Source organism: Mercenaria mercenaria, chromosome 12 (assembly GCF_021730395.1).
Source record: "Mercenaria mercenaria strain notata chromosome 12, MADL_Memer_1, whole genome shotgun sequence".
Taxonomy (NCBI): Eukaryota; Metazoa; Mollusca; class Bivalvia; order Venerida; family Veneridae; genus Mercenaria; species Mercenaria mercenaria.
Window position 1 is genome coordinate 47,711,728 of NC_069372.1, and position 11,556 is coordinate 47,723,283.

The 11,556-nt window shown below is 37.0% G+C and overlaps 1 long non-coding RNA gene across 1 annotated transcript; it reads left to right on the plus strand.

Moving 5' to 3' along the window:
* The first annotated feature begins 1,202 nt into the window (after window positions 1-1,202).
* On the plus strand, window positions 1,203-9,377 carry LOC123535098 (uncharacterized). The gene is made up of 4 exons (XR_008366330.1): window positions 1,203-1,354; window positions 2,178-2,260; window positions 2,930-3,225; window positions 9,223-9,377. It is a non-coding gene; the product is annotated as an uncharacterized LOC123535098 (long non-coding RNA).
* The last annotated feature ends 2,179 nt before the right edge of the window (window positions 9,378-11,556 follow it).

Genomic DNA, 11,556 nt, shown 5'->3' on the forward strand with positions numbered 1-11,556 from the left:
CAAAGGAATCGCCATATGAGATACAACAACTGAATCCGATCCGCAACTACCGGTCAAAGTAGTCTATCAGTCATGGAGTTCAATCGACATCTATATGAACTTTCTCCAGAAATGATGTAACATGGAAAAAGAATCACATTAAATCACCTAAATTGCTACACAGAACAGCGATATGGTGCTATGACCCGGATACGCTACTGAACCCGTTCAAAACATGTTTGACACAATTCACTCACCCTTTGTGAAATAATCAACACGTTATTCCCGGGGCAGTGTTTATGCTCAGTTCACCTAGCACGTGAATTTCATGATTACATATTGTTATTGTTAGCGCTAGCGTCGGTTTTCAGAGCGGCACGTCGAAAATGGTATGTTTTTTCTTACTTTCTTTTTTATTTTCTTCCTATTTTTGTCGTCTTCTTCAGTTAAACTTATAAATGATTCATTTTGTGTTTTCCACCCATTTTTACCTGCGATTGTAATTCAAATTGCTGTAAACGCAAGGAGCTATTTCAAGATTTTCTTTTGACCGATAATAAAGAATAATACAAACTTTAATGTATTTTTTAAACAATCAAATTATGTTTTGTGCATTTTTTAATGGAAACATTTTTAAGTCTCATTTATTTGACCGTGCCAGCAACCTGGCATCCATGAAAATTTGTGCTAAGAGGAGTGCATGGTATGGCTTATAGACTTCCGGTGTACCATCAAAATACAAAATTAATTAAAAAATATCGACTTAAAATCAGGTTTGATACTTTTCTGTTACTCTTATCCATCATAATTTGAGCCGTGCCATGAGAAAACCAACATAGTGGGTTTGCGACCAGCATGGATCCAGACCAGCCTGCGTATCTGCGCAGTCTGGTCAGGATCCATGCTGTTCGCTAACAGTTTCTCCAATTCCCATAGGCTTTAAAAGCGAACAGCATGGATCCTGGCCAGACAGGAACCTTGCTGGTCGCAAACCCACTATGTTGGTTTTCCCATGGCACGGCTCATTTATCAAGCCACAATAAGCAAATAAAATTAGCCTAATTTATTTTAGGGTCGATTATAAAGGTTACACTTATCCTGAAAATGAAGACGGTTATACCCGAAAATCTTTGTTTGAAGTTAATTTTTTTACAAATTCTGAGTCTTTCTATTAATTTTCAAATAATAAAAGTGATGTTGCTACGAAAACAAATGTTTTAAAATTGCCTTGAGATCTTTAATTGCATGTGAGACATTTACGTTTAACAAAATCGTGTTTTATTTTTGCAGTTTTCCAGGTTGCCATGGTGACACAGATGGAAGACCATACATACAGAACATTGACTGACGTGTTTTCAGGTTTAGAAATTATAGGGTGTGTATGTTTTCTTTTTCATTTTTGTCTGAAATGTCTACAGACATCACAACAATATATGTGTCTGTTTAGCTATTCGGAGAATAGGGGGGCTGTTCTACTCGCCCCGGCGTCGGCGTCGGCATCGGCATCGGCATCGGCGTGAGCTTTCTTGGTTAAAGTTTTTTCGGCAACCTTTGTTTTTCTGTCACATCATTGTTACTATTGCTTATATCTTACTGTAACTTCACATAAACATTGTCCTGCATACAAACAAAGTATGTGCAGGGGCTGGGCCCATTATACATAAGGTCAAGGTTACCAAGGTGTTATACTTAGTTTATTTTTAAGTTTAAAGTTTTTCGGCAACCTTTGTTTTTCTGTCACATCTTTGTTACTATTGCTTATATCTTACTGTAATTTCACATAAAATTGCCCAGCATACAAACAAATTATGTGCAGGGGCTGGGCCCATTATACCCAAGGTCAAGGTCACCAATGTGTTATACTTAAGATATTTTTAAGGTAAAGTTTTCCGACAGCCTTTGTTTTCAGTCATATCTTTGTTCCCTTTACTTTTATCTTACTGTAAGTTTACATAAACATTGTCCAGCATACGAATAAAGTATGTGCAGGGGCTAGGCCCATTATACCTAAGGCCAAAGTCACAAAGTTGTTATACTTGGAATTATTTTCATGTTAAATTGTTTCGAAAGTTTTGTATATCTTTGGTACTTCAAAAGATAATGCATGCAAGTGATTTCATGTTTTGTAAAATAGCTTTATTGGCAAGTAAGACAATTCGATTTTACAAAATCATGTTTTCTTTTTTCATTCAATCTAGGCTGTGCTTTAGTGGCGAAGACCAAGAACATACATACAGATCACGGAGGGAGGTGTTGCCAGACCCGGGGATTAGCATAAATGGTGTGTATGTTTTCATATTTTCCTTTTCTAGAATGTGTAAGTTGCCACAATCATTAATATCTATTTATGTTCTTAAACATGCCTTCCTGTACCTGAAACACTCAACAAAATACAGTAGCAACATGCATCTACGTACTGGTAATGAAATAAATGGATGACCGACGTTCAGATGTACAGATATATACAGCAGATTTTAGAGCATATGTGGTGTATTGGTTTACTTTTTTTTGTAGCGACACTTTCATATATTTGTTTCTGCTTTTACACATGCCTTTTTGTATCTGTAGACTATACACTCAATAGGGTTACCATAGAAACGTTCCACTTGATATAATGGATGGCTGACGTTGACATGTAGAAAGTTAAACAGCACATTGTGGTGTGTGTTTACTTTTTCTTTCTTGTGGCAACACCTTGATATGTTTCTGATATGTTTTGTGCATACCTTTCTGCATTTTTACACACAACAGGGTTACCATGGAAACGAATGTCTTCATCTAGGCAATGGTATAAATGGATGACCGACGTTTAGATCTACAACGTTATACAACCGCGTTTGGAGCATATTTATAAAGTGTGTATGTTTACTTTTTTTCTTTCTTGTGGCAACACTTTGATATGTTTGCTTCTCTGTTTTGTCATGCCTTTATGTATCTTTACACACAACAGGGTTACCATGGAAACGTATATCATCATCTGGGCAGTGGCACAAATGGATGACCGACGTTTAGATGTACAACGTTATAGAACAGCGTTTGGAGCTTATAAGGTGTGCATGTTTACTTTTTATTTCTTGTGGCAACACTTTGGTATGTTTCTTTCTGTTATGTTTTGTGCATACCTTTCTACATCTTTACACGCAACAGGGTTACCATGGAAACGAAAATCTTCATCTAGGCAATGGTTGAATGATTGACCAACGTTTAGATCTACAACGTTATACAAAAGCGTTTGGAGCATATAAGGTGTGTGTGTTTACTTTTTAGCTCACATGTCACAAAGTGACAAGGTGAGCTTTTGTGATCGCGCAGCGTCCGTCGTCCGTCCGTCCATGCATCCGTGCGTCCGTAAACTTTTGCTTGTGACCACTCTAGAGGTCACATTTTTCATGGGATCTTTATGAAAGTTGGTCAGAATGTTTATCTTGATGATATCTAGGTCAAGTTTGAACTGTGTCAACTGCGGTCAAAAACTAGATCAGTAGGTTTAAAAATAGAAAAACCTTTTGACCTCGCTAGAGGCCATATTTTTCAATGGATCTTCATAAAAAATTGGTCTAAATGTTCACCTTGATGATATCTAAATAAATTTCGAAACTGGGAAACTAGGTCAGTAGGTATAAAAATAGAAAAACCTTGTGACCTCTCTAGAGGCCATATTTTTCATGAGATCTTTATGAAAATTGTTGAGAATGTTCATCTTGATGATATCTAGGTCAGTTTCAAAACTGGGTTACGTGCCTTCAAAAACTAGGTCATTAGTCAAATAACAGAAAAACCTTGTGGCCTCTCTAGAGGCCATATTTTTCAATGGATCTTCATGAAAATTGGTCAGAATTTTTATCTTGATGATATCTAGGTCAAGTTCAAAACTGGGCCACATGAGCTCAAAAACTAGGTCACTATGTCAAGTAAAACGACGTCATACTCAGTTCAAAACTGTGTCATGTGGGGACAGGTGAGCGATTCAGGACCATCATGGTCCTTCTGTTCTTCCTTGTGGCAACACGTTGATATGTTTGTTTCCCTGTTTTCACATGCCTTTTTAGCTCACCTGTCGCATAGTGACAAGGTGAGCTTTTGTGATCACGCAGCGTCCGTCGTCCGTCCGTCCGTCCTTCCGTCCGTAAACTTTGCTTGTGACCACTCTAGAGGTCACATTTTTTGTGGGGTCTTTATGAAAGTTGGTCAGAATGTTCATCTTGATGATATCTAAGTCAAGTTCGAAACACGATCACGTGCCATCAAAAACCAGGTCAGTAGTTCTAAAAATAGAAAAACTTTGTGACCTCTCTAGAGGCCATATATTTTACAAGATCTTCATGAAAATTTGTCAGAATGTTCAACTTGATTATATCTAGGTCAAGATCGAGACTGGGTCACGTGTCATCAAAAACTAGGTCAGTAGGTCTAAAAATAGAAAAACCTTGTGACCTCTCTAGAGGTCATATATTTGACAAGAACTTCATGAAAATTTGTCAGAATGTTCACCTTGATAATATCTAGGTCAATTTCGAAACTGGGTCACGTGCCGTCAAAAACTAGGTCAGTAGGTCAAATAATAGAAAAACCTTGTGACCTCTCTAAAGGCCATATTTTTCATGGGATCTGTATGAAAGTTGGCCTGAATGTTCATCTTAATGGTATCTAGATCAAGTTCGAAACTGGGTCATGTGCGGTCAAAAACTAGGTCAGTAGGTCTAAAAATAGAAAACCCTTGTGACCTCTCTAGAGGCCATACATTTCTTGAGATCTTCATGAAAATTGGTCAGAATGTTCACCTTAATGATATCTAGGTCAACTTTGAAAGTGGGTTACGTGTCTTCAAAAACTAGGTCAGTAGGTCAAATAATAGAGAAACCTTGTGACCTCTCTAGAGGCCATATTTTTCATGGGATCTGTACGAAAGTTGGTCTGAATGTTCATCTTAATAATATCTAGGTCGAGTTTGAAAGTGGGTCACGTGCCATCAAAAACTAGGTCAGTAGGTCAAATAATAGAAAAACCTTGTGACCTCTCTAAAGGCCATATTTTTCATGGGATCTGTATAAAAGTTAGTTTGAATGTTCATCTTGATGATATCTAGGTCAAGTTCGAAACTGGGTCACGTGCGGTCAAAAACTAGGTCAGTAGGTCTAAAAATAGAAAACCCTTGTGACCTCTCTAGAGGCCACATATTTCAAAAGATCTTCATGAAAATTGGTCAGAATGTTCACCTTGACGATATCTAGGTCAAGTTCGAAAGTTGGTCACGTTCCTTCAAAAACTAGGTCAGCAGATCAAATAAAAGAAAAACCTTGTGACCTCTGTAGAGGCCATATTTTTCATGGGATCTGTATGAAAGGTGGTCTGAATGTTCATCTTGATAATATCTAGGTCAAGTTCGAAACTGGGTCACGTCCCCTCAAAAACTAGGTCAGTAGGTTAAATAATAGAAAAACCTTGTGACCTCTCTAATGGATCTCCATAAAAATTGGTCAGAATGTTTATCTTGATGATATCTAGGTCAAGTTCGAAAGTGGGTCACGTGCCTTCAAAAAATAGGTCAGTAGGTCAAATAATGAGAAAACCTTGTGACCTCTCTAAAGGCCATATTTTTCATAGGATCTGTATGAAAGATGGTCTGAATGTTTATCTTAATTATATATAGGCAAAGCTTGCAACTAGGTCAACTGCGATCAAAAACTAGGTCAGTAGATCTAAAAATAGAAAAACCTTGTGACCTCTCTAGAGGCCAGACCCTTGAATGGATCTTCATGAAAATTGGTCAGCGTGTTCACCTTGATGATATCTAGGTCAAGTTTGAAACTGGGTCACGTGCCTTTAAAAACTAGGTCAGTAGGTCAAATAATAAAAAAACCTTGTGACCTCTCTAAAGGCCATACCTTTCATGGGATATGTATGAAAGTTGGTCTGAATGTTCATTATGATGATATCTAGGTTAAGTTTAAAAATGGGTCAACTGCGGTCAAAAACTAGGTCAGTAGGTCTAAAATTAGAAAAATCTTTTGACCTCTCTAGAGGCCATATTTTTCAATGGATCTTCATGAAAATTGATCTGAATGTTCAACTTGATGATATCTTGGTCTGTTTCGAAACTGGGTCATGTACGGTCAAAAACTAGGCCAGTAGGTATAAAAACAGAAAAACCTTGTGACCTCTCTAGAGGCCATATTTTTCATGAGATCTTCATGAAAATTAGTGGGAATGTTCACCTTGATGATATCTAGGTCAAGTTCAAAACAGGGTCACGTACCTTCGAAAACTAGGTCAATAGGTCAAATAATAGAAAAACCTTGTGACCTCTCTAGAGACCATATTTTTCAATGGATCTGCATGAAAATTGGTCAGAATTTTTATCTTGATAATATCTAGGTCAAGTTCAAAACTGGGTCACATGAGCTCAAAAACTAGTTCACTATTTCAAATAATAGAAAAAACAATGTCATACTCAAAACTGGGTCATGTGGGAAGAGGTGAGCGATTCAGGACCATCATGGTCCTCTTGTTTTTTCATTATATAAAGTTGGCTAAGATATGACCTTTGTTCGATTTGGTTGTCAAACAGTTGATTATGCTTTTCATGGACAGGTCCATTTTTAGCTCGACTATTCGAAGAATAAGTAGAGCTATCCTACTCACCACGGCGTCGGCGTCGGCGTCGGCGTCACACCCTGGTTAAGTTTTTCGTACCAGTCCACATTTTGACAAAGTCTTTTGAGATAATGCTTTGAAACTTTCAACACTTGTTTACCATCACCATGTCCAGTTATAGGCAAGAGTACATAACTCTGTCAAGCATTTCTACTAAATTATGGCCCCTTTTGACTTAGAAATCTTGGTTAAGTTTTTCGTACCAGTTCATATTTTGACAAAGTCTTTTGAGATAAAGCGTTGAAACTTTCAACACTTGTTTACCATCACCCTGTCCAGTTGTAGACAAGAGTACATAACTCCATCAAGCATTTTGGTTGAATTATTGCCCCTTTTTGACTTAGAAATCTTGGTTAAGTTTTTCGTACCAGTCTACATTTTGTCAAAGTCTTTTGAGATAAAGCTTTGAAACTTTCAACACTTGTTTACCATCACCATGTCCAGTTGTAGGCAAGAGTACATAACTCCATCAAGCATTTTGGCTGAATTATGGCCCCTTCTGACATAGAAATTTTGGTTAAGTTTTTCGTACCAGTTTATATTTTGTGTGAAGTGTTTGACATATAGCTTTGAAACTTTTATATCTTGTTTAGTATTATAGTCTCTATCAATAGGCAAGAGTACATAACTCTGTCATCTTTTTTGGCTGAATTATGGCCCTTTTTGAACTAGGAAATTGGTTCTGTTTTCGCATATGTCCCTGTTTTGTCAAGACTATTTGACATATGACTTTTAAACTTTAAACACTTGTTTATCATTATGATTTCCATCTGTAGGCAAGAGTACATAACCCTGACAACTATTTTTGCTGAATTATGGCCCTTTTTGGACTTTGAAATTTTTGTCAAAACTATTTGAACTGTGGCTTTGAAACTTTTAACACTAGTACTATATCAACATGATTTCCATCTGTAGGCAAGTGTACATAACTCTTTCAACTATTTTGACTGAATTATGACCCTTTTTGGACTTGGAAATTAGTTAATTTTTTTTATACAAGTTCATTTTTTGCCTAATATATAACTAAACATATTTGCCATCATGGTAACACATTGCCATTTAGTTCAAGACTAATCGAAATCCACAAATACAGGAACATTTTTTGTTTAATCCATTTTTTTCTTTGTCTGAAAATCTGTGGAAATATTTTGACCCCATTCTTCAATCAATTCTTCGAATAGTCGAGCGCGCTGTCATCCGACAGCTCTTGTTTTAGTTCACCTGTCACAAAGTGACAAGGTGAGCTTTTGTGATCGCGTCCGTCGTCCGTCCGTCCGTGCGTGCGTACGTAAACTTTTACTAGTGACCACTCTAGAGGTCACATTTTTCATGGGATCTTTATGAAAGTTGGTCAGAATGTTCACCTTAATAGTATCTAGGTCGAATTTGAAACTGGGTCATGTAGGCTTAAAAACTAGGTCAGTAGGTCTAAAAATAGAAAAACCTTGTGACCTCTCTAGAGGCCATATTTTTCAATGGATCTTCATGAAAATTGGTCTGAATGTCCATCTTGATGATATCTAGGTCAGATTTGAAACTGGGTCACATGCAGTCAAAAACTAGGTCAGTAGGTCTGAAAATAGAAAAACTTTGTGACCTCTCTAGAGGCCATATTTTTCATGGGATCTTTATGAAAATTAGTCAGAATGTTCACCTTGATGATATCTAGATCAAGTTTGAAACTGGGTCACACGCGGTCAAAAACTAGGTCAGTAGGTCTGAAAATAGAAAAACTTTGTGACCTCTCTAGAGGCCATATTTTTCATGGGATCTTTATGAAAATTAGTCAGAATGTTCATCTTGATGATATCTAGATCAATTTTGAAATTGGGTCACATGCAGTCAAAAACTAGGTCAGTAGGTCTAAAAATAGAAAAACCTTGTGACCTCTCTAGAGGCCATATTTCTCAATGTATCTTCATGAAAATTGGTGAGCCTGTTCAGCTTGATGATATCTAGGTCAAGTTCGAAACTGGGTCATGTGTGGTCAAAAACTAGGTCAGTAGGTCGAAAAATAGAAAAACCTTGTGACCTCTCTAGAGGCCATTTTCTTCATGAGATCTTCATGAAAATTGGTGAGAATGTTCACCTTGATGATATCTAGGTCAAGTTCAAAAGTGGGTCACGTGCCTTAAAAAACTAGGTCATTATGTCAAATAATAGAAAAACCTTGTGACCTCTTTAGAGGTCATATTTTTCAATGGATCTTCATGAAAATTGGTCAGAATTTTTTATCTTGATGATATCTAGGTCACATATGCTCAAAACTAGGTCACTATGTCAAATAATAGAAATAACGACGTCATACTCAGTTCAACACTGGGTCATGTGGGGATAGGTGAGCGATTCAGGACCATTATGGTCCTCTTGTTGTATCTTTACACACAACAGGGTTACCATGGAAAAGTACCTCTTCATCCAGGCAATGGTATAAATAGACGACCGACATTTAGATGTATAAAGCGTTACAGCAGATTTTGTAGCATATAAGTTGTGTATGTTTACTTTATTTTTTTTATGTAAACACTTTGATATGTCTTTTCTGTTTCTTCACATGCCTTTCTGTGTCTATACACTCAAACTCAACAGAGCTGCCATGGAACTTACTGTTACATCTAGGTGATGGTATGAATCGACGTTCAGAAGTTGTATAGCAGAATTTGGAGCATATAAGGTGTGTGTTTACTTTTTAGCTCGACTATTTGAAGAATAGGGGAGCTATCCTACTCGCCCGGCGTCTGCGTAAGCGTGACACAATGTTAAAGTTTGCGTACCACCCCAAATATTTTCAAAGTCCATTGAGATATTGGTTTCATATTTTGCATACTTGTTTACCATTATGACCCCATTCTGTAAACAGGAGCAGGCAACTCTATCAATTTTGACTGAATTATGGCCCCTTTTCGACTGCTTATTATAGTGTTAAAGTTTGCGTACCACCCCAAATGTTTTCAAAGTCCATTGAGATATTGCTTTTCATATTTTGCATACTTGTTTACCATCATGACCCTAGTCTGTAAAAAGGAGGAGGCAACTCTATCAAGTATTTTGACTGAATTATGTCTCCTTTTCGACTTAGAATATGCTTATCGTAATGTTAAAGTTTTATTCATAGCCTATATAATACTTTCAAGCACTGAGAATACTCGAGCGCGCTGTCAACTGACAGCTCTTGTTCTTTCTTGTGGCAACATTTTGATATGTTTGTTTCTGCGTTTACACATGCCTTTCTGTATCTTTACACTCAACAGGGTCACCATTGAAACTTACTTCTACATCTAGGCAATGGTATAATGGATAACCGGCGTCCAGGCGCTATACAGATTTTGGAGCATATATGGTGTGTATGTTTACTTTTTTTCTTATAGGAGCACTTTGATATATTTGTGTCTGTTTTACACATGCCTTTCTTTATCTATACACGCAATAGGGTTACCATGGAAATGTACCTCTACATCTAGGCAATGATGTAATGCGTTACTGACGTTCAGATGCACAAAATTATACAGCAGATTGTTTGAGCGTTTATGATGTGTATGTTTAACTTTGATATATTTGTTTCTGTTTTTGATATGCCTGTTTGTATATACACTCAACAGGGTTACCATGGAAACTTACCTCTACATATGGGCAATGGTATAAATGGATGAAAGACGACAACGTTTAGAGAAATCCTGCAACCGATCCCGATCACGTGATAGACACTTAGCTTTAAATAGTCTAAGCCTTGCTAAGACCTGTAAACGAAATCAGGCAAATTATGAATTAAAACAAACATCTGGATAGTAGGTGCGCTTATTGAGATCCAAATCTACCATTCGTAGTACTCTACCATTCGCAGTACTGTGTGTTCTGTATTTGCTGTGTTGTCAGAGATTTGTTTACAGTGGCTTCATGGTGGTGTTTGTTGTGGTGTTTGTGTGTTTATTGTGGTGTTTATGTGTTTGTTGTGGTGTTTCTGGTGTGATTTAGTTTTTGTGGTAGTGTTTGTGGTGTTTTCAGTGTGGTCGTCTCGGTTGTATATGATATGGTTCGTGTTTGTCAAAAAGGGTTCTTGTTGGTGCATTTGGTTTTTCGTCTTTCGGTTTTTCTTTTTGTCATTAGCAAAATTATCACCAGATTTACTACTGTGCACATTGATTAGAATAAGTTAAGTATTGTTGTGTGTTTTATTAATTTTACTTATCCCATGAATTTCAGATAGCTACAAAGACGTACCATAAACTATACAAACGATAGACACAGGCAGACGACATCTACGTAAACGGGCGCAATTGTTCTATCTTATGTTGTTTTTTTTTTTGTTCTGTATTCCTGTTTTTTTTCCATACTAGGAGACGGGACGGATCAAACAGCTTCTCTCTATATCATGAACAGGTATGTATATTGCTTCATACATTATCCTATTTTGTATGAATGTTTGGCAGACTTTTCCAAAATGGAGGCTGGTGTTGACTACAAGCGCGTACACGGATGTCATGTTGTAGATTTTACAATGGTTAAGTGGACGGTACAGCTATGTTGGCTGATGTTGAATGTACAATTACAAGCAAAGATGTTATGTTGTAGACTTCAAGTGGTTTAGCGTACGGTAAGGCTTGGTCCATTTTCTTGGGCGCAATGAGGTATGTTTTATTTGTCTGTACGATAAGTTCATTTCATTGGCTAGCTTTATATTAGGCATGCAGTTTTCAACTAAGTTAATGCACATTCATTTTCATTTTAAAAATCTTGGTGTTTTCTGGTTATCATGTAGGCCTACACTGTCTCAATTCTTAGTTGATATTAAACTCATTACTGTTAATTGTTACATGATGACTACCAGTGTTCAGTCAGCAGCTTCAGAAAACAAAGATCGGATTTTTCTCCCGGAGCTTTTCAATGAGCATACAGTTTCTGGCTTTGGTGAAAGTAAAACTCGAA